Source organism: Prionailurus viverrinus, chromosome A1, assembly GCF_022837055.1.
Source record: "Prionailurus viverrinus isolate Anna chromosome A1, UM_Priviv_1.0, whole genome shotgun sequence".
Taxonomy (NCBI): domain Eukaryota; kingdom Metazoa; phylum Chordata; class Mammalia; order Carnivora; family Felidae; genus Prionailurus; species Prionailurus viverrinus.
In genome coordinates, this window is record NC_062561.1 from 9,816,710 (window position 1) to 9,840,614 (window position 23,905).

The 23,905-nt window shown below is 41.6% G+C and overlaps 1 protein-coding gene across 4 annotated transcripts in view; it reads left to right on the plus strand.

Moving 5' to 3' along the window:
* The first annotated feature begins 21,265 nt into the window (after positions 1–21,265).
* The window catches only part of USPL1 (ubiquitin specific peptidase like 1), a 37,014-nt gene continuing 34,374 nt past the window's right edge, over positions 21,266–23,905 (plus strand). For 2 of the 4 annotated variants that reach the window (XM_047878813.1, XM_047878818.1), the window contains exon 1: positions 21,266–21,409. The gene's annotated coding sequence lies outside the window, so the exon portion shown is untranslated. The remainder of the gene's footprint in view (positions 21,410–23,905) is intronic. The other 2 variants (XM_047878825.1, XM_047878831.1) reach the window with 2 other exon arrangements.

Here is a 23,905-nt window from a genome sequence, read left to right on the forward strand (position 1 = left end):
CATGCACTCTGCTAAGTGCTTAATTTTTCTTATTATTTTTCTTTATTTTTGAGAGCTTAAGTCAGGGAGGGGCAGAGAGAGAGAGAGAGAGAGAGAGAGAGAGGTAACAGAGGATCCAAAGCGGGCTCTGCGCTGACAGCAGTGAGCCTGATGAGGGGCTCGAACTCAGAATCTGTGAGATCATGACCTGAGCCAAAGTCGGACACTCAACTGACTAAGCCACCTAGGCATCCCAAATTTTCATTATTTTTTAAATCGAGGTATAACTGGCATATAACACTTCCTAGCTTCAGGTGTACAACATAATAATTTAGTATTTATATACAATGGGAAATGATCACCACAGTAAGTTTATTTAAAAAACATTTTTTAAAATTAAATTCAAGTTGGGGCGCCTGGGTGGCTCAGTTGGTTGAGCGACCGACTTTGGCTCAGGTCATGGCCTCACGGTCTCTGAGTTTGAGCCCCACGTCGGGCTCTGTGCTGATCGCTCAGAGCCTGGAGCCTGCTTTGGATTCTGTGTCTCCCTCTCTCTCTGCCCCTCCCCCACTCGTGCTCTGTCTCGGTCTCAGAAATAAACATTAAAAAATTTTTTTAAATTAAATTCAAGTTAATGTATAGTGTAGTACTGGTTTCCAGAGAATTTAGTGATTCATCACATATAACACCCAGTGCTCATCCCAACAAGTGCCCTTCTTCATGCCTAGCACCCATTCAGCCCATCCCCCTACCCACCTCCCCTCCAGCAACCTTCAGTTTGTTCTTTACATTTAAGAGTCTCTTATGGTTTGCCTTTTTTTTTTTTAATGTTTTATTTGTTTATTTTTGGGAGGGTGAGAGTGTGGGCGAGGGCAGGATCACAGAGGGAGGGAGAGAGAGAATCCAAAGCAGGCTCTGCAATGTCACCACAGAGCCTAATGTGGGGCTTGATCTCACAAACTGTGAGATCATGACCTAAGCAGAGATCAAGAGTCAGACACTTGGGGCGCCTGGGTGGCTCAGTCAGTTGATCATCTGACTCCTGATCTCCGCTCAGGTCATGATCACACGGTTCATGAGTCCAAGCCCTGCATCAAGCCCTGCGTCAGGATTCTCTCTCCCTCTCTCTGCTCCTTCCCTACTTGTGCTAAGTAAATAAACATTAAAAAAAAAAAAAAAAAGAGAGAGGTGCTTAACTGAGCCACCCAGGTGCCCCCTTCCGTTTTGATCTTATTTTTGATTGCTGAGTCATATTCCATTGTATATACACACACATCTTTATCCGTTCATCAGCTGAACCACAGTAAGTTTAGTTACCATCTGTCACCATACAAAGAAAATTTTTTTCTTGTGAAACTTTAGCAACTTTCAAATATGCAAAATGATATTATTGACTATAGTCACCATACTGTACATTACAACCCATGACTTACTTATAACTGGAAGTTTGCACCTTTTGATCCCTTTCATACCCATTTTTCCCACCCCCCAAAACCCATCCTCTCTGGCAACCCACAATCTGTTGTCTCTACCTATGAGTTTTCTTTTGGTTTTTTTAGGTTCTAAATATAAGTGAAATCATATGGTATTTGTCTTTCTCTGATTTATTTTACTTTGCATAATTTCCTCAAGGTCCATCCATGTCCCAAATGGCAGGATTTCCTTAATTTTGATGACCAATCAGTATTCCGTTGTGTGTGTGTATATCACACGTGTTTCCATATCTTGGCTATTGTAAATACTTTGCAATGCTGTTGCAGCGAGCATAGGGATGCATCTATCTTTTCAAATTATGGTTTTCATATTCTTCATATAAACACCCTGAAGTGAAATTACTGGATATATAATAGTTCTATTTTTAACTTTTTGAGGAACTTCCATACTGTTTTCCATAGTGGCTGCAACAATTTACATTCCCACCAATGCACACGGGTTCCTTTTTCTCTATATCCTTGACAACATTTGGTATCTTGTCTTTTTGATAACAGTCATTCTAACAGGTGTTAGGTGACATCTCATTGTGGTTTTGATTTGTGTTTATTTGATGAGTAATTTTGAGCATCTTTTCATGTATCTGTTGGTCATCTGTATGTCTTCTTTGGAAAAATGTCTCTTCAGGTTCTCTGCTCACTTTTTAATTGGATTGCTTGTTTTTCTGCCATTGAGTTGTATGAATTCTTCATAATACTAACCCCTTATCGAATATATGATTTGCAAATATTTTTTCCCGTTCAGTAGGTTGCCTTTTCATTTCATTGATGATCTCCTTTGCTATGCAGAAGCTTTTTAGTCTGATGTAGTCCCACTTGTTTACTTTTGCTTTTGTTGCCTTTGCCTTTGTGAGTCAATTCCAAAAAAAATCGTTAAAATTCATGTTGAGGAGCTTATCATCTATAGTTTATTCTAGGAGTTTTATGGTTTCAGGTCTTACATTCAAGTATGTCACCCATTAAGAGTTAATTTTTGTTTATGGTATAAGACAGTACTCTATTTTCATTCTTATGCATGTGATATCCAGTTCTCCCAGCATCATTTATTGAAGAGACTGTCCGATCCCCACTGTTTATTCTTGGCTCCTTTGCTGTAAACAAATTGACCATATGGCCTTTATTGTGGTGAGATATGTCCCCTCTATACCCAATTTGTTGGGAGTTTTTATCATAAAGTGATGTTAAATTTTGTCAAATGCTTTTTCTGCACATATTGAGGTGATTAGATTATTTTTACTCTTCATTTTGTTAATGTGGTGTATCATGTTGATTGATTTGCAATCATCAGATATTCAACCATCTTTACATCATTGGAATAAATCCCACTTGGTTATGATATTTGATCCTTTTAAGGTATGTTGAATCCAGTTTACCAATACTGTGTTTAGGATTGTTGCGTTTATGTTCATCAGGGATATTGGCCTATAGTATTTTTTCCATGGTATCTTGTCTGGTTTTGGTATCAGGGTAATGCTGGCCTTATAAAATGAGTTGGTAAGTGTCCCCTCCTCTTCCATTTTTTGGAAGACTTTGATAGAGAACGGTATTAAATCTCTGAAAAACAAAAATCTCCTGGGCACCATGGTGGCTCAGTCAGTTAAGCGTCCAACTCTTGATCTCAGCTCGGGTCTTGATCTCAGGGTTGTGAGTTCAGGCCCAGCGTGGAGCCTACTTAAACAGAGAAAAAAAGAAAAAAGAAAAAAAAAACAAACCACTTTTTTTCTTTTTTTCTTTTTTTTTTTTAATTTTTTTTTTCAACGTTTATTTATTTTTGGGACAGAGAGAGACAGAGCATGAATGGGGGAGGGGCAGAGAGAGAGGGAGACACAGAATCGGAAACAGGCTCCAGGCTCTGAGCCATCAGCCCAGAGCCTGACGCGGGGCTCGAACTCACGGACCGCGAGATCATGACCTGGCTGAAGTCGGAGGCTTAACCGACTGCGCCACCCAGGTGCCCCGAAACCACTTTTTTTCAATGTCTGGTAGAATTCACTAGTGAAGCTGCTTGGTCCTGGACTTTTTGCTGGGAGTTTTTTGATGACTGATTTAATTTCCTTGCTAGTAACTGGTCTATTCAGATTTTCTATTTCTTCATGATTCAGTCTTGGAAGATTGTATGCTTCTAGAAATTTATCCATTTCTTCTAGGTTGTCCAATTTGCTGGCATATGATCATTCATAGTAGTCCCTTATGATCCTTTGTATTTCTTTGGTAGCAGTTGTAACTTCTCCTTTTTCACTTCTGATTTTATTTTAGCCCTCTCTCATTTTCTCAGTCTAAAAGTCTGTCAGTTCTGTTTATGTTTTGAAAAGATATCAAAAGATAGCTTTTCTTTTTCTGATAGAAACATAACTACCCCAGCTTTCTTCTGGCTGCCATTTGTATGAAACATCTTTTTCCATCCCTTCACTTTCAGTCTGTATGTTCTTGCACGTGAAGCTTCTTGCAGGTAGTATATAGGAGGGTCTTGTTTTTCTTACCCATTCAGCTACTCTGTGTCTTTTGATTGGTGAATGTAGTATATTTACATACAATTATTGGTAAGTGTGTATTTATTGCCATTTGTTGCTTTTTGTCTGTTTCATAGCTCCTCTCTGTTCTTTATTATTATCTTACTCTCTTCCCTTGTGGTTTGATGACTTTCTGTAGTGTTATGCTTAGATTCCTTTCTTGTTATCTTTTCTATAACTTCTACAAGTTTGTTCTGTGGTTATGAGATTTACATTTATATATGTTATATCTAACAATCTAAGTTGATAGCAAGTTTAAACACATCCTAAAACTACATTTTTATTCCTCTGCCTATGTTTTATTTGATGTCACATTTTATATCTTTTAATTGTGTATTCCTTAACTATTAAATTTGTTACTTTTCACTACTTTTAACCTTCAGACTAGCTTTCTAATTAATCCACTACCTTTATTACATATTTACCTTTACCAGTGAGATTTTTTACTTTTATATGTTTTCTTAGTGCCCTTTCTTTTCAGCTTGAAGAAATTCCTTTAACACTTCTTGTAAAGCCAGTTTAATGATGAATTCCTTCAGTATTTCCTTGTCTGGAAAACTCTTTATCCCCTTCTTAATTCTGAATGATAACCTTGCTGGGTAAAGCATCCTTGGTTGCAAGTTTTTTTTCATTCGGTACTTTGATTGTATCATGCCACTCCCTTGGCCTGCAAAGTTTTGGCCAAAAAAACCCTGCTGATAGTTGCATAGAGGTTCCCTCGTCCGTAACATGTTGTTTTTCTCTTGCTGCTTTTAAGATTCTCTTTAACTTTTGACATTTTAATTATCATTTGTCTTGGTGTAGATCTCTTTGGGGTCATCTTATTTGGAGCTTTCTGGGTTTCCTGGATCTGAGTGTCTTTTCCACAGCCAGGCAATCAAGGGACGTCCTCTATGTGGACTATGCACCTGCCAGCTTTAAAAAGGCAGCCGGAGAGCACAGGGGTAGGGCACGCCTGCCAGCTTTAGCAATATAGCGGGGGAGCACATGGACTGGGTATGCTTGCCAGCTTTAGTGGGGCAGAAGGGTGCCATGACTGTTACGTGCCTGCTGGTGCCAGCAAGGTAGGAGAGCACAAAAATGGCACCTGCCAGCGCCTCTGTCCCCAGAGGAAGTTGCGACAAGTCCCTACTCCTCTGGCAGATGTTTCAAGATTAGCAAACGAAGCTCCTTCATATCAAGTCTAGGTGCTTTTCAAACCGCTGCTTTTGTGCCGGGCCATGGGGTGAGTGACTCTGCATGCAAGACCCTTAAGAAAGGATCTCAGTTCCTAGCAGCCTTTTGGTTCTCCTAGACACGTAAGCCTCGCTGGTTTTAAACGCCAGTTGTTTTAAAGGTTTGTCTCTTCGACGCGGATCACAAGAGTTGGGGGGACTAACGTGAGGCAGGAATCCCTTGCTCCTCAGGGAGAAGTGTCGCGTTTGTGAGCTCTCTTCCGGCTGTGGGCTGCTGTGCTGGAGATGGGGTGTTCAGCGAGACTACACCGCTGCCTCTCCTACCGGTCTCTATGTGGCCCTTTCATCCTTTGCTGTAGAGGTGCCGTCTCTGGAACTGTTCCACATGTAGCTGTAGATCTGGCGTGTCTGTGGGAGGCCAAGAGTTTAGGGCCTTCCTACGCTGCCATCTTGAATTGCCTTTGCTCAGGACTTTAGAAAGCGAATCATTCAATCCTGAAAATAAGTCTGTAGAGTAGTAGTACCCTCGTTTTACAGACGAGGAGTCAGGCTCAGAGAAATTAACATCACAGAGTTTGCTGGGTGGTAAGGAGAGACTGAAACCCATGTTTTGCTCTGTGGCTTGCTCGTCTGGTGCCTGTGGCCAAACTACTGGTGCTGAGCTTTAGTTTTCTCATTTTGAAAATGAAGATAATAATGATATTTACTTTTTGTAGCACTGTTGCGAGGTTTACATGAGAATCCGCACACATAACAGTGTGGCAGAATGCAAGAGAACCGATAGCATACCACTTCTGAGACCAGCTTTAAGAAGCCTGTAGCCTTCTGCTTTTGCCCTCTTGGAATACTCTGCTGCCATGGTAGGAAGCCCAAGGGAGATTACGAACGAAGAGACCCTGCTCGGAGACAGAGAGAGATGCCCAGCTGGCAGGAAGCACCCTGGCCTCAGATATGTCAGCGCGGCCGTCTTAGACCCTTCCGCCCCGGGCCAGCTGCCAGCTAACCGCAGCTGTGTGAGTGGATCCAGGTGAGACCGGCAGAAAAACTGTACAGTTACATACAGAATTGTGAGAAATAAACATTTTTTAAAGCCACAAAACTGTGGAGCAGTTTGCTGTATAACAAATGACCATTAGACTAAAACATGTTAGTTTACTCCTCCAAGTTCAAAGTAGAAGAATGAGAGAAGAACTTCATAGTCCACACCCTAAAGGTTTCACACCCCCAAATTTCCAAGTTTGAAAAACTGATTTTCCTAGGCAAACCATAAGACACTCTTGACTACAGAGAGCAAACTAAGGGTTGCTGGAGGGGAGCTGTTGGGGGCTGGTGATGGGCATCAAGGAGGGCACCTGTGATGAGCACTGGGTGTTGTATGTAAGTGATGAATCACTGAGTTCTACATCTGAGAAACACTACACTATATGTTAACTTGAATTTAATAAAATCTTAGAAGAAAAAAAAGAGAAAAACTGATTTTTCTAAGGCAGAAAATGTAGAGTCTTAGAACTTGTATGTCCCAACCAGCAGGCTCTGTTTGTCTGATGTGATCAACACTCTTGATAAGCCCTGAGGAAGAACGATTATTTAGTTTAAACCAGGCTGAAGTAAGGTAAGGAGTTCCAACGTATGAGTGATCTAACTGACCCTAACTTATTTATTTCCCTTGTCTTCGAGAGGCACACCATCAGTCTCTCATCTACATTCTCCCCTGTGGCATGTGATCAGGAATGTCCTCAGATTATCAGACTACGTTTCAAGGTTATCCTTCCAATTATGACATGTGAACATTCTCATTTCTGCCTACTTATTGATTATTCCCAAATCTGTAGCTACAGCCCAGATGTCTCTCTTGAGATCAAGACTCACATCTCTTAACTGCCTGATGGAATAATCTCATGGAGGGACCCCAGAGTCAGTTTGAAACTGAACTAACCATTTGCTCCTCTCTTTCTCTTCTCCCTCTATTGTGAATACCTTTCTCTCCTTCTCTACTACCAGACGAAGTCTTTTTATTATAATTTTTTTTGAACATTTATTTTTGAGAGACAGAGAGAGACAGAGCATGATCGGGGAGGGGCAGAGAGAGAGGGAGACACAGAATCGGAAACAGGCTCCAGGCTCCGAGCTGTCAGCACCAAGCCCGACGCAGGGCTCGAACTCACGAATCGCGAGATCGTGACCTAGGCCGAAGTCGGACGCTTAACCAACCGAGCCACCCAGGCGCCCCACTACCAGATGAAGTCTTATTTGGACATCGTTTCTTCTGAGAGATCTTTTAAAAATCTCTGGACTAGGTTAGGTGCTAAGCCTTTCTTGAAATTTCAGCACTTATTCTGGCTATATTTGTATTATGTACAACTGTACATATTATTAAAATCGTAGACTTTGTATACGTTATTACAATTATACTTATTTTACCATTCACTCAATAAATGCAACACGTAAACTGACATATGATGCAGTAAAGAAAAATGAAGTAGCACAAAGGGCTGCATCTACCTAGTGAAAGGGGTGTCCTTTTCCATTTGCATAAAGAGAAAAAGCTTTAAACAATGGCAATAAACTGCTCTTCAACGGGGGTGTGTGTGTGCACGTGTGTAGAGAAGGAATCTGTAGGCACATATAGATTTTGAGCCTAGTGAGAAGGGAAGCCACGGGAATGTTTTGAGCAAAGAAATGACATGACCTTACTGATGTTTTTAGTGATACACTGGTTGGCAGATGGAGAATAAACCGTGGGGAGGGAAGGAAGTAGGGAGAAGAGGAGACGACTGCTATAATCCAATGGTCCTCAACTGGAGGCAATTTTGCTCCCAAGGGGACATTTTAGCAATGTCTGGTGACATTTTTGGTGGTCACAACTGTGAGAGGCACTTGCTACTTGTATCTAGTGGGTAAAGGCTAGGGATACCACGAAGTATCCTACAAGGCATGGGTCAGCCCATCCCCCCAAAAGAACTACTGGCTGCAAATGTCAATAGTGCTGAGTTGGAGAAACTGTTCTGATGTCACAGAATGGTGGCATGGATTAAGATGGCAGTGGTGACAGCTCAAGACGTGCTTAGTTCTGGATAGATTTTAAAAGGAGAGGGGCCACCTGGGTGGCTCAGCTGGTTAAGGGTCTGACTCTTGGTTTCGACTCAGGTCATGATCTCACGGTTTGTGAGATCGAGCCCCGCATTGGGTTCTGTGCAGTGTAGAGCCTGCTTGGGATTTTCTGTCCCTCTCCCACTCATGTTGCTCTCTCTCTCTTTCTCAGAATAAATAAATAAACTTAAAAAAAAAAAAAAAGGTAGAGCTGACTGGGGATACCTGAGTGGCTCGGTTGGTTAAGCAACAGACTCTTCATTTCAGCTCAGGTTATGATCTCAGGGTTCATGAGTTCAAGCCCCACATCAGGCTCTGCACTCCCTCTCTCTCTGCCTCTCCCCCACTCTTGTGGGCACGCTCTCTCTCTCTCTCAAAAAAGAATAAATATGTTTTAAAAAAAAGTAGAGCTGACTGTATGTGTTGTGGGATTAAATGTATAGTATGAGGGAAAAAGAGGCAGAGAGGATATCAAGCTTTCTCACTTGAGCAACTGTAAGAATGAAGTGCCTACTATTGAGAGGAGGAAGAATGTGGAAGCAGTAAGTAGGGAGGAGGTGCTCTGTTTTGTTTGCAGGTGAGAAGTGGCTGATGAGACTCAAGCAATTGTTTTACACATATTAAATGCTGAACTTTGTCTATCTACCTGGTGTCAAGTGAATGTATCAAGTAGGCAGATCGATGCGTGAGCCTGAAGCTCTGGCCAGAGGCTGGGGCTGGAGACAGGCACTTGGGAGTTTCAGCATCTAAACAGTACGAACAGCTACAGGACAGGAGAAGATTAGTTAGGGAGGGAATGAAAACTGAGACAAGATCTGGGTTCTGAGGCATTTCAATGCTTGAAGGGGAGGGGAATCAACACAAACTACTAAAAAGGCAAAGGAGAAGGACTGAGGTAAGAGAACCAAGAGTAAGTGAGAATGAGGAGCTGTGTCAAACGCTGCTGAGAGGGAAAGGGAAACTGAGGGCTGAGAAATGACCACAAGACCTGGCAACACGGATGTCGATGCTGATGTGGAAATGAACGGTGCCGGTGGGAGGCAGGAATGAAAGCCTGACTGGCCTGGAGGCCAAAGAGTTCATAGCAGAGGAAGGTAGAGACAGTGGCTGTAAGCAGTGATACACTCTCTTGCGGTCTTTGTAAAGCTGAGTGAAACAACAGGTAATATCCGGAGGAGGATTTTTTTCCCTCCCAGCTTATGGTACGTGTTCGAACCTTCAGAAAACTTGACAGTATGACAAAACTGCTTATATCTACAACAGACTCAACATTTAACACTATCATGTGTTTTTCCTATTTGTACACATGTATACACACACACACACACACACACACCCCCTCCCGAACACTGAAGGTAACTTCATCTCTAAATATGCTTCAGATACATCTCCTAAAAAAAAAAAAGAAAGGCAATTCTCCGACACAACCGTAATAACCATTAACAACACATCTAGGAAAATAAAATGTACACTCCCAGATACAGCTTATTGCTAGGCATATTAAAATCCCCCCCAAATAGGTTTTGCAGCAGTTTTTCTCAAACCAGGATTTAATCAAAGTCTACGCATTACATTTGGTTATCATGTTCCTTTGGTGTCTCTTAATGAGTTTTTGAAAAGACCTGTCTTACAGAATGGACCTGACTGATTCCTGGTGAAGCCACTTAACTTGTTCTTCTGTCCTGGAAGGGAAGAGTTTGTAAAAAGTAGTAAATATATTCATTATTCTTGGCATAATATCCTAAAATTAACACTTCCCAACTTTCTGTATCTCTCTGCCCTTTCATTTTACAAAAATTCTCAATTTATTCCAGGATTTTTTTTTTCCATTTAACTGCCTCCTGTAAGCTCTAAAGACTCAACTGAGCAACTTACAGGGTTTATACGTTCCATGGTCAAAAAAAATCGACTACAGCCTCTCACTATAAGAATCATGGGGATCTCATCCTAAAGCTAATCAGTACTGACACCAAACATTTTATTGGTTAAGCACAACAAACTACATTTGGAAAGTAAAATGAATTCTCTGAAATTTCTTTCCTGATAAGTAAAATAGTGCCTCCTAATAATTGAGGGTGAAAGCTGCTGTGAAATACGCCCACGTGCCCAGAAATTACAATAGCCAAAAGGGTGCACAGAGTCTGGTGCTGGTATGCTCTATACACCATTCTATGTAGTAAAGAACTTAAATACAGATGCAAGATTTGATTAAACTTGTATTTGGCCTTCTGTAACTGGTCAGTCAGGCATAAATGCTTTACACAACTTAATGGACGTTCTTCAAGCAACTTAAAATGCAAACTGACCAACAATGTTTGGGACTAGAATTCTAAAGAACATTTAGGCATTATCAATTTGTCATAAACATTTTCTGCCACAATCTTAAAATTGTCTTTTCCACAGTGTCAGAAAGCATTAGAAACAGAATGATTTTATACAAATGATTAAACAGTATACAAATTTTATACTGTTTGATCCAATAAATGTTTCATGTTCCCCCTTACATTGCTATTTATTTTTTGCTATGTTACAAAACCTGCATTTAGCATGGCATATGAAATATCATAAAATAAATGAATTCATCTCATTTACGAGTTCATAAGAGTTCATCGCACATGGTGAAATAAATGACTAAAATAAAATGGTTAATGATTTTTTTCCAAAGATTTTATGGGGCTCGAACTCACAACTCTGTGATCAAGAGCCACAAGCTCTACTGACAGAGGAGCCAGGAGCCCCAAAACGGTTAATGATTTTTAACCATTTCCTTGCACTTACTTGGACTTCTTTAGTGCTTTGGCATTGGAATTTTAATTAAACCACTGATGCTTATTTTAAGTGATATTTTTCAACCCTTTCGGGCCTATGGTTTATTTCAGCGAGGTAAATGACCTTCACTAGCCACCTAGTCCCACCTCATTCTGATTACTACTGCAAAAAACCCCTTACTTCAATAAATTAGAAGCTAGGGACCAGACTTCATGAAGCACCTCCCAGAAGTAAATTAATTCATGTTAAAATAAAAATTGTAGCTATTATCACCTGTAATTATAAGTCTGCCTGTAGGTCATCTCAACTTTCAGACTGTCTGGAAGATCATAAAAACCACTGGTAGTCCCTGATCACGTTATGTAAACTTCTCATTTAGATGGAGCGAGATGAGAAGGAGGGGCCAGCAGCAGAAAATTATCCTTTCAACCTATTCTCCAGCTAGGAAACTATGTTACTCAATTATTTGATCTCAAATGAAGCAAAGTGAAGTAACAAAATCAAACTAACATGTTATATAACTGTGGCAGCCAGCTTCCAAGATGGCCTCTAGCGAGTCCTGCCTCCAAGTATTCACACCCTTGTGTGGGTCCCTCCCACAGTAGATCAGGGTGGGTCTGTGCAGGAGAGTGATGGCATAATTTTTTTTTTTTTTTTTTTTGAGAGAGCATGCATGGGATGGGGGGGGGGGGGGGGAGAAGAAGGGAGAGAATCTTAAGCAGGTTCCATGCTCAGCCTGACACAGGGCTGAATCTTATAACCATGAGATCATGACCTGAGCCAAAATCAAGAGTTCCAACACTTAAATGACTGAGTCACCCAGGTGCCCCAAATGGTATATTACTTCTAAAGCCAGGTTATAAAAGACACTACGGTTTCTGCCTCTCTTTCAGATCACCTACTCTGGTGGAAAGCCAGCTGTCATGTCAAAGGACATTCATGCAGCTTTCAGATGACTGCAGTCACATGAGACTCTGAATTGGAACCACCCAGCTAAAATACTTCCAGATTCCTACCCATCAGAAACTGTGTTTAATAATAAATATCTATGGTTGAAGCCTTTGGGGGTACTTTCTTGCACAGCAAAATATAACTATACAATGATATATACTAATTTAACTGGTTGAAGTTATAGCTATATAACATCCCACTTAAGTATTAAAAATCACAGAGTCCTGATGCAATGCAAGGTATTAAAAGAAATCCACTAACAAATACCTATCGAGTACCACTGACGACAAGAAAGCTTTGTCACACTGCACATGAAACTTCCTTAGAGTAATATTCATGGCTGATCTCCCCTTTCTCACTAACTCCTCCCTGGGGTAGGAAGGAGTAACCAGTCTGATAAATTTGAGAGAAAAAATTCTGGGCTCAGCCACTTCCTTTTTTCTTTTCTATTTGGGATTTGTCTAACTGAAGACAGCCATTTATTCTGGGCTGTTCTCTATCACACAGTAAATGTAGTGGGACAAACTCCATTCTTGTAGACAGAGAAAGGTGAGGCTGAAATCAGCCTAATTCCGGAGTGCAATACTAGGAAGTTCCTTGTTGCTGCAAACCTCAGCCACGTTTCCAAAACAACTTTTTGGGTAAACTTGTATTTGAATCTTCATCTATGTGATTTCTACATCTTATTTCTTACCACGATTCAAACTTCAGCAAGGAAAAAAAGGGTGTCATTACTTATCAATCTCTAAACTAAATACACAGCACTATAATGGGTATTTCGTGTCCATATGGACTGTATGGTATATTTGGGATGTAAACTAAGATAACCTGAAGGATTAAATAATAATTACCTGTCAAATGTAAACTATAAGAAGCACATAGTTATTAATCAATAAATGAGAAATTATGATCACTGGTAAGCATCAGAAAATCTGAAGAAGAAAGGCAAAAACACAGATGCCCAGACCCCATGCCAAACCCACAGAATTGGGAATAGGACCCAAGCAATTGCATTTTTAATAAGTTCCCAATATAATGCTGATTCATACCAATTTAGGAACCCGAGCTATACACAAGGAGCGCAATGACTCTGGAAAAAAAGAGACTGCTGTGAGCTATCAAAGGAAAGATTACAGCAAACAGAACTTTAAGCAAATTGTAAATGACATGCAGGGTTTAGACGAGATGGTAGATAACGGAGGGAAACCAGAATGTGCTGAGGGCCTATTAACTGCCAGGCACTGTTCTACGCATCACCTCATTTAAGATAATTTCACTGCATACATGGAAAAACTGAGGCTCAGACAGATGAAATCATTTACCTCAGGTCACAAAACTAGTTAAATGACACAGTGGGATTAGTAGACATTTTCATCATATGGATGAAATTGAGCCTCAGGGAGGTTAAGTATTTTGTTGGAAGAAACAAAATTGGAAAGTGGAAGATCTGTGATTAATAAGTGGACAAGGTGAAATCAGGTCTGTGACTCTAAGGCCTGTTTTTTTTTTTTTTTCTTTTTAGTAAGATGGAAAGGAGAGAATCTCCTTTGCTTAAAAAGAACACAAGAACAGAAAAGCAATAGTAAACTTAGAAATCAAATTAGACCATCAAAAAATAGTCTACACTTAAACTTATGATGTGGTCAGACAACCACACATTAAAGACCACCAATGATATAAAAATCAGTTTTTTTTTTTTTATTTTTTTTTAAATTTTTTTTCAACGTTTATTTATTTTTGGGACAGAGAGAGACAGAGCATGAACGGGGGAGGGGCAGAGAGAGAGGGAGACACAGAATGGGAAACAGGCTCCAGGCTCTGAGCCATCAGCCCAGAGCCCGACGCGGGGCTCGAACTCCCGGACCGCGAGATCGTGACCTGGCTGAAGTCGGACGCTTAACCGACTGCGCCACCCAGGCGCCCAAAAATCAGTTTTAAAAAGATTTTTTTTAACAAAAGACATTCTTGGCGCCTGGGTGGCGCAGTCGGTTAAGCGTCCGACTTCAGCCAGGTCACGATCTCGCGGTCCGGGAGTTCGAGCCCCGCGTCGGGCTCTGGGCTGATGGCTCAGAGCCTGGAGCCTGTTTCCCATTCTGTGTCTCCCTCTCTCTCTGCCCCTCCCCCGTTCATGCTCTGTCTCTCTCTGTCCCAAAAATAAATAAAAACGTTGAAAAAAAAATTAAAAAAAAAATAAATAAAAAAAGACATTCTTGAGTTTTTAAAAAAATTTTTTTAAATGTTTATTTTGAGAGACAGACAGTGCAAGTGGGGGAGGGACAGAGAGAGAGGAGAGAGACAATCCCAGGCAGGGTCCACACTGCTAGCACTGAACCCGACATGGGGTTCAAACTCACAAAACCATGAGATCATGACCCGAGCTGAGATCAAGAGTTAGACATTTAAGCGACTGAGCCATCCAGGCACCCCTTAAAAAAAAAGATCAAAAGAAAAAAATCAAAGGCAGTTTTGTCTGAATTGATTAGTTTACTAAATAATTACCAACTGCAATTAGCAATCAGAATCCAATTATTAGACTGAACTGATGATTCAGCAACTAGTTGGAAAGCACCAACCTAGTCAAAACAGTCAAATTAATTTTACAGTTAGTCTTATAAGCATAATGTTTAAGGCCAGAGTAATTTCATTTATAACTGAAAAAAATTTTTTAATGTTTATTTTTTGGAGAGAGTGTGCACACACGTGTGAGTAGGGGAGGGGCAGAAAGAGGAAGAGAATCTTAAAAACATTTTTTTTTTTAACGTTTATTTATTTTGAGGGAGAGAGAGAGAGACAGAGCATGAGCAGAGGAGGGGCAGAAAGAGAGGAAGATACAGAATCTGAAGAAGGCTCCAGGCTCTGAGCTGTCAGCACAGAGCCCAATGTGGGGCTGGAACTCATGAACTGCGAGACTATGACCTGAGCCGAAGTCGGATGCTTAACCGACTGAGCCATCCAGGTGCCCCAAAGAGAGGGAGAGAGTCTTAAGCAGGCTCCACACTCAGTGCAGAGCCCAACGTGGGGCTCAATCTCACAACTGTGACATATGACTTGACCCAAAATCAAGAGTTGGAGGCTTAACTGACTGAGCCACCCAGGCACCCCATAACTGAAATTTTTAAAGACTGCTTTATGACAATATTTTATAAGACTTTGTGATAAATATTACTATCTTAAGGACTTTAAAAAAAGTGTTACTTGAGAGAGAGAATGTGCAGGCATATGCAAGAGCGGGGCGGGGTAGGGAGGGAGGGAGGGAGAGAGAGAGAGAGAGACAGAGAGAGAGAGAGAGAGAGAGAGAGAATCCCAAACAGGCTCCACACAGCACAGAGCCTGACTTGGGGCTCTATCCCATGAACTGTGAGATCATGACCAGAGGGGAGATCATGACCAGAGCTGAAATCAAGAGTTGGATGCCCAACCAACTGACCCACCCAGCACCCCTTAAGGACTTTCTGAAAAGTGAAGCTAAATACTTACTTATCTCTATTCTCCATGTATCTAGGCACCTCAACTGTTTTTCCATCTTCAAGACCAAAGTCAAAATTCAACTTCGTGAGACCCTTCCTGTAATTAAAATTAACTAGTTTCTTTCCATTGTTGCTACGGAATATTGCTTGCACATCTCTATTTAGCATTTATTTCATTTTGCCTTTGTATGAAAACTATCCATTTACAAATGCTTCTACTTTTTTTTAGGGACAAAGATAATGCATTAAGCACCTTTGTATTCATCCAGCATTTAGCACAGTGCTTTGCATACTCAATAAAAGTGTGTTGACAAATAAGTTAATATTTTTCTCACATCTTCCAAAACCCTGAACTAACAAGGATAAGAACGTGGGGAAATATACTGTGGAAAACACTACATTTTAAGAGTAGGTTTTGTCAGCCCTGTGAACTGGGAACCATGATGATCATTCATTGATTAGCAAATATGTACTATGTACTAGGCAATGTATATATAACCTCGAATAAGACCGACGTAGTCCTTGCCCTCACAAGTTAGTAGACACTTAATATATACATAGGTTGTGAAGAAAACAAACAGCAGGTGATAATAAGGAATTAGAGTAGGGATGGCAGGTAGAGGGCTGCTCATAGGGTGGACAGCCTGACAAGTGAAACCGAGGCTGACACTTGAAGGATGAGTCACATACGCAAGGACAAGGGGACCAGCTAGGAGAATTAAGGCCCTGAAGCCGGGGTGGCGGCCACATGCTACAACGCCAGCTTCAGGGGAATCCAATTACCACAGCATATTCTCTACCCTTCTATTTGTCAGTTCTTTTGCAATTGTTTCTATCACTTCTCTTTTTCTGATGGTTCAGATATTCCTGGCAAAATTGTACAAATGGCATGAACTCAGGGGGATGTAAGGCTGTTTCCAAATAATCCTAATTTCCCTCGAATCTTACGACTGATAAATTCATCTCCAAGAGACATCTGTGTCCCAATTAGGAAAAGAGTGTTTCTCTAAATCATCTTTAATTTTTTGATTTGGGAGTCCTCCTGATTGCTAATCAACATGTATAATTACTTCAATAATTATAGAATGTTCTTTTGTTTTCAGAAAAATGACCTGCTGCTTTCCGAACTGTAAATTGCTCTAGAACCTACGTAGAGGAAACCTACCTAAAGTGGTCCCTAACCACGGGGCATTCTCACATCTGCTGCTACAGCTACCTGTGAAATGGGAGCATGTACTGGAAAAAGCCCTGCATTAGAAATTAGAGGACACAGGTTCTAGTCCCAGGTCTGCCACTTTGTTATGCAAATTTGGGTCAGTTGTTCACTTCTAGGTTTAGTTTTATCATTGGTAAAGTGGGAATATATAGGACACCTGGTGGCTCAGTCGGTTAAGCGTCAGATCGGCTCAGGTCATGATCTTGTGGTTCCAGAGTTCAAGCCCCGCATCACGCTCTATGCTGAGAGCCTGGAGCCTACTTCAGATTCTAGGTCTCCCTCTCTCTCTGCCCCTCCCCCCCCTCTTTCTCTCTGATAAACATTAAAAAAAATTATAAAGTGAGAATACATAAAAGTTGCAACTTCTACAAAGTCAACTCCATGTGCTTGGCAAAAAGTTTAAAAGAAAAATATCAATTTAAATAGTACTCAGTGAGTATATGCCTAGAGGTAAGCATGAGCTGGAAAGCCCAAATATGTTGTTCCATCATTAGTCTCAGTTAAGAGCCTTTCACTGAAAATCTTACTGTGCTGTATGATTTTAGTGTTTAAAGATTTATATACTTATTTATATACGCATACATACACACACATATATACGTGTATACACACACACACACTTACATACTTCTTTGCCTAAAACAAGGTCCCTGCATATCCATTTGCTTCATCCACAGCTCAAAAAAAAAAAAAAAGAACAGTCATTCAGGTGATGTGATTTAGTTCATATGTTTACTCTAGAACCAAATAGGGTACAGACTCCACTACATGACTATACTATACTGCCATAGAGAGCACATAAGTCAAAGTGGATGGAACCCTGGCAATATACTGTTGAGACCCTGATCCATCAATTTTTTTGTTACTGGTTGCTAAATAACATAGTTTACCAACTATGTCACTATCCCAATAGACCTGTGCCACTGTTTAGGGAAAAGATATATTCACATCTGTGGAAACCGATGAATGTACAAAGTTATTCATTGCACAATGCTTTTACTAAAGACCAGGAAAAAAACCTAATGTCCAAAAGGAAAGGGCTGATTAAGTGATACATCATACAGTGGAATATCATGCTGCCATAAAAATGAATAAGGAACCACTTTAGATAATGACATAGAACAGTTTCTAAGATAAATGAAAAAAACAGGGTACATACACTGTGCATAGTACCATTTACATACAAAAGGGGGGGGGAATATATGTAGTATTTATTTGCTTATATACATGTGAAAGTTTTTTCGAAAAAAATATAAGAAACTGGTAGCATTGGTTGCTTCCTAGGGAAGAAACTCGGACAGGAGTGGAAGACTTTTCATTGCATATTCTTTTTTACCTTTTTAAATGTGAACCATGTGAATCTATTACCCAATCCAAAAGAAAATACAAAATTTAGATGAGCACCAAAGTAGTTTGAAATGAAAAAGGATCATGCTCTTAATGTTAAACATTTGCAAAAAGTAGGCATAGCAGGTAGAATATTGGAACTGTAAGTGACCATCTATTCTAAACTCACTTTATAGATCTGGAAACCGAGGCCTTGAGAATTAAGCGACTTACGTGAGGTCACATAACAAAAGAGCGAGGATTAGAAATCAGATGTTCCAAGATCTACTCTACAACTCTTCTGTATCACACCGTCTTCTCATTTTGTGTGGGCAAAATGGAAACAAGTCTAGACTACATAAAGGGTCGTCATGTTCTGTCTAAAATTCAGAGGCTCAAGTACAAAATAACTTCAACTCCTCAGACGACTCATTTTTAGTGTGGCCTTGATGTGGCGACACTTATAAACAGGCCGTGCATATCCTCATCACTGCACATATTACAGTATGATAAATGTACTGTCTTTATCCTATCTCAATTGAATCCACTGAGGGCAAGAACGAGAGTGTCTTCTTTTAATTTTCTAAATTTGCAAACGCCTAGCACAAGTATAACTGCCAAAAATAGTAATATAGGTTTACATTCCCTATCCAAAACCCAGGGTCTGGATATATTTAGAAATAACAATTCCTTGAAATTTAAAAATGTTACAGGATACACATAACACTTCCCACACCAGTGGTCAAGGGGAGCACCCCACAGTCAAACATATAACCTATTTCCTCAGCAAAACATATGGGGTAAAAACTATATCACTTTTCATTAGCTTGGGTGATATTTTGTTACCAAATTAATTTTCTCTCCAAGTTTAGTAAGTTTTTGGTTTGTGCAGCCTCCTGAATGTTGGAATTAAATAGATTATAGACTGCACTCACAAAGGTGCTGCTAAAAAAATAGGGTTAGTTCCTTCAACTCTCATCTTTTTTGACGAGATCAGAACGACCAATCACAGCAGGCAGCTTTTACATCCCAGGTTTGGGCTAAAGACTTGGCTCCTGATTAAGGAATCCAATCCAGCAGAGGGGACAAAACCTGATGCTATGAAAAGAAAACATTTAAAAGAGAAGAGAAAAATCCTAATTGTACATTATATTCCTATTTTGGCTGTTCACGAATAAAAGCTTCCTTTAATCATACTGTGTTCGTTTTTTAAATGGAAACACGTTAAATACAATTTCTGTACCACATTGCTGACCAGGAGATTGCTTTCTACTGAAAGGTAACTGTACTCTTTCTGGGACCAGTGTACATAGAAAGAGGCATTCCAAACACATTCGCAAGGAAAAAGCATAAATGTATTCAATTTTTTCAACCTGGGACTGCTACTGTACTGTAACTGAGAGTTTCTTCCAGTCAACCTCTCCTAATTGTCCTTATTAGCATCACTCCTTTTAGAAAGTCTTGCGGAACTTTTTCTACCTTTTACAAGGGGGGAAAATTCTGGAGTCAAATCTGTATATCTAAAATCCTCTTTTCTTTCCACAACCCAAGCCCTACATCCATTTTGTTTCTGTCACTATTACATATTTTTTCCTGGCAAAAAAATCAAATTTGCACTGCAAGACTATAAATCAACTTCACAAACAACGTTTCATTGATATAATTCAGTTTGGCAATGTTGATTTTTCCATCTTAAAATTGTAGCTACAATTTTAACTGAATCAATTGTTTTGTTCAACTTACGAAGTTAACAATTCGGCAAGCATTATTTACAAAAAAAAAAAAAAAAAAAAAATCCTGTATTCTATCCTGAAAATGGAAATAGCAATGGTGAACAAGAAAAACGCTCCGAGTTTGTCTATTATTTCAAGAAGGAAATACTATGTTCTATTTTCATAATTCATTTAAAAAAGAGAAAACTAGTTAGATCTTACAACAAATATACCAGCATATTAATAATCGAGGACAACAAGAAAGGTAAGCAAAAATTAACCAGCCTAGTTTTCAGTCTGGAGGAAAAACAAACTCCCTACTGGATTTCTTGGCCATATGCATTCGTAAGTACGGACAACTAAAATCCTTTTTACTGAAGAATTTCTTGGTATAAGGGACTTGTTTCCTCTATACCGCCCTATCAAAATTACCAGCATTATTCTAGAATATAGTTATTTACTTTGAAACCACTAAAAACACCCCCCCCCCCGCCCCAGCCCAAAATGCTAACGGTGGTTACTCTGTCACGACAGGGTCACAAAATCCAAACTGTCACTCTAGGTTATAGAACCAGTCGACCAAAAGGACTTCTAGAATATGCTGCCCCAAGATTCAGAATGCAACTCAGAAATAGCACACGCGGTCACGATGTCCCTTAAGCCACATGACCTTCCTACGAAAGCAGAGCCTTAAACTTATCAACTACAGGAGAACTATCCTTTTCTCTTAAGTTCAAGCAAGGCAGGGCAGCTAAAATGAACGCAGCAGGGACAAGACAGATCGGCTGCTGACTAGCAAAAACGGGCGGTGGACAGCAAAGTCCCTGTGCTTTGGCTACTCCCCTTACCGTTAGAAGATCTGGGAGGGAGGAAAGGAGAAACACCCCAGAATCCTGGCAGAAAAGCCCCTGGCCTCGAAGATGGGGTTTAGGGAGACAGGGAGGGGCAGCTCCGTGTGTGGTGACCCTTTGTGAACACACACTCTGTGGCTGCTCGGCTCTCACCGAGGCTTTAGGAGAGCGGACTACGGGGGCCTTGCGCGGCCCACAGTCGTCGTGGAGACCGCAGCGCTGCAGGGACGCGCCGGCCGACAGGCTCCATTGCACCCTCCGCCTCTGCAGGCTGGGGAGCCCTTCCCTCGCCCCACCACCCACCCACCCAGGTCACTCTCCGCCGCGTCGACTTCCGACCCGGGCTCGCGTCGGCCCGGGCGCAACGAGGTGCGCGCCACTCTCTTTCCTCAGCGTAATCCCTCCGCTGCCGAGCGCGCACTAGTTTTAATCACGCCCCACCCCCTGGTCGCCGGCGTCACCTCCGCCACTCGAGCGCTTTCCAGCAGCTTCCAGAAACGTCGCCTCCCCAAACCCAGCCACTCACAGATGCCGGGCTCGGCAGCCACCGGCCCCGCCCCTAGCCGTCGCCGCGGCTGAAACTGCGGCTGCGACAGCCGGGCGGGCAGCCACGCCTCTGCAGAGGCCGTCCGGAAGTGCTCCCGTTCTCACCTTCCCCGCCACGCTGACGAACTTTCAGGCCCCGCGCCGAGCAGGAAGGGGAATTCTTTTGCCGCGGACTCAAACCGGAAGCCGCTTGGCGAGCGGAGAGGCCGGTGGGGGAGGAGCGGGCCGGGGGGAACGTGGGTTGAACGTTGCACGGTGTGGTGTGGACCCAAGCTGGAACAGGAGTTCGGACCGACCCGGTGTGAAGAAGGAGCGTGCACGCGGCAGGTAAGGGAGGAGAGGAAGTGGTTTCCTTCAGCTCCCGAAGTAGGGAAGGGGGCACAGAGCTGGGGAAAAGGGACTGCCGCTGGGGGGGTCCGCGCGCTGAAAGGTGGGCTAGGCTGGGAGAGGGAAGGGGCTGGGACTGGGCTCGGGGGGGAAGGGTTGGCGATTAAGGTAGAGAGTTACTGATTCGTTTTGGCTCAGAGAGGTAAATGCTGAAGAGAAACCAGAGTTGTTTTGTGTTTCGTTCTTCCAAAGAGCGTGGAGATGGGGAGGGTTAACGGAACCCTGCACCTTGGGTTTCCAAGGTTTGGTTTTGAAACTGACATGTCTTGGTCCTGTGCGTCTCTGATTCTGGAGGGCCGGGCACCCAAAGCCGACCCCAGTCCTCGGCTTCAAGTTTACTGTGGTCTTGCCTTTGACAATTCATGTGCTGAGCTCTCTTGGTCTTGGAGGGCAAGCTCAGATGTAAAGTTTGAGGCTCTTCTCGGAGCCGCTGGTTCTCTGGGCTTCCCCACTGTGCACACGGGGCTATGAAAGAAGCTTAATTGCATATCTTTCGGCATACCCCGGGGCAACTTTACATATTCTTTGTGCTGTAACTGGGTTCATACTGGGCTAGGCATTCACACTGGGGCTCCTGGAGTATCAGTGGCTCACCGAAATAATGAAAAGAGGGAGTCAGAAGGAAGGTGCTGAGGTTGAAGTGGAGGAGAGGAAGGTAAGACTGGAAAGCCGGGCTGGTCGGTCTCAAGTACAGTGAGTTTTAAGGTCATAGTATTACCCTTAGGTCCATACTGAGCTGTTTGGACTTTCCTACAATCAGGTTGGGGTAAATGATTTTAAGTTGAGCCGTGACAGACTCAGACTTGTTTTATACTAGCGTTACTTTGGCTGCAATACGGAGTGGGGATCGGATGGAAAGAGGTGGGATTTGAGATGCTTCCCAAGAATTGTCCTCAGAATTTGGACAGGAGGAAGTGGGAAGTGAAAGTTTAGAGAACCACTCGAATTTTCTAGTATGTGTATTTGGAAGGATGAAGATGCCAAAATCTAGGTGAGATACAAGAAAGAGGAGCAGGTTATGTTTGTAGCGAGAACAATGGAGACCATCATTGAGGGCAAATTAACTTGCAAGAATCACCCCCAGGGTTTTGTGTATAAGACAAAGTAAATTGTTTTTGAAAGTCCTGGATAGCTCACCTCTGCTTTTTTTTTTTTTTAAATCAGTTTTCTTTTGCCAGGTTTTGCATAGTCAGAATTTCAACCACCAGCCTATCTGCTTGTCCTATTGAAATGTTGGCTGCTGAGATCAGGATCAGAGCAGATTTGAAGGCTTCTTATTTTTACTTTTATAATTGAGAGAGAGAGAAAAAAACAAAACAAAACAGGCCAAAAAAGTTTTTCTAGATCTCACAGGCAGATGGAAGTTTTCATTAAAAACATCTTATTCAAGGATTATAGCATACCAGGTTCTACCAGTTTCTTTTGAGAATAGTGCAGAATAATACAAGATGGGCTCCATAGTTTCTATAGGGTAAAGTATAAAATTAGCACCAAATAGTAGTTAAAACGTATTGTGTGTTCAGGTGCTAAGCATTTTATATGTATTTAATTCTTAGAACAAACCAATTTTACAAATTTCTGAACCCGGATCTGCTGTTGTAAAGCCCATGCTTTTGGCCACTCTGGAACCATAAGCAGTTTGACTCTTTTCTGTCTAGTTTGTTGCCTTTTGTAAGTACATTATGAATAGAACAAAGCAAAAATGATAAATTTGTGTTTTCTGTGAGGAGCTTATAAAGTAAAAGCACCAAACTTTTATCTTCTTTTTTTTTTTTTTTAGAAGTTTATTTATTTACTTTGACACAGAGAGAATGCAAGCAGGGGAGAGGCAGAGAGAGAGAGAGAGAGAGAGTCAAGAGAGACAGAGAGTCCCAGGCAGGCTCCGCGCTGTGAAGCGCAGAGCCAGACTTGGGGCTCAGACTCATGAACCATGAGATCATGCAGTGAGTCGAAATCAGGAATCGGATGCTTAACTGGCGGAGCTACCCATGTGCCCCTTACTTTGATCATTTTGGCAGTGGTTCTCAGTGGGGCAGTTTCGCCTCCCAGGGGTCTTTTGGCAATGTCTGGAGACTTTGTCACAACTGAGGAGTAACACTGGCATCTAGTAGGTAAGAGTGAGCGATGCCGCTGAACATCATACCGGGAAAGGATAGCCTTCACAAGATGGTGTGGTCCAAGATGTTTTGGTCCAAGATGTTTATAGCGCTGTGGTTGAGAAGTCCTGCCATATCAATATATTTCTTTAGGAAGAGGGAATTGAGATTCACTTACACTTTTCTTCTTAAACATTTTTATTTTTGACGTTATTCCTCGGCTTGAAAGACATGTAAACTTTATATATCTGGAACAGAATAGTGTCACTGGTTTTTAAAGTGAATCTGCGAGCCACAGTTTCCCAGGAAATGGTTGTCATAGAATGATGAATTCTTAGAT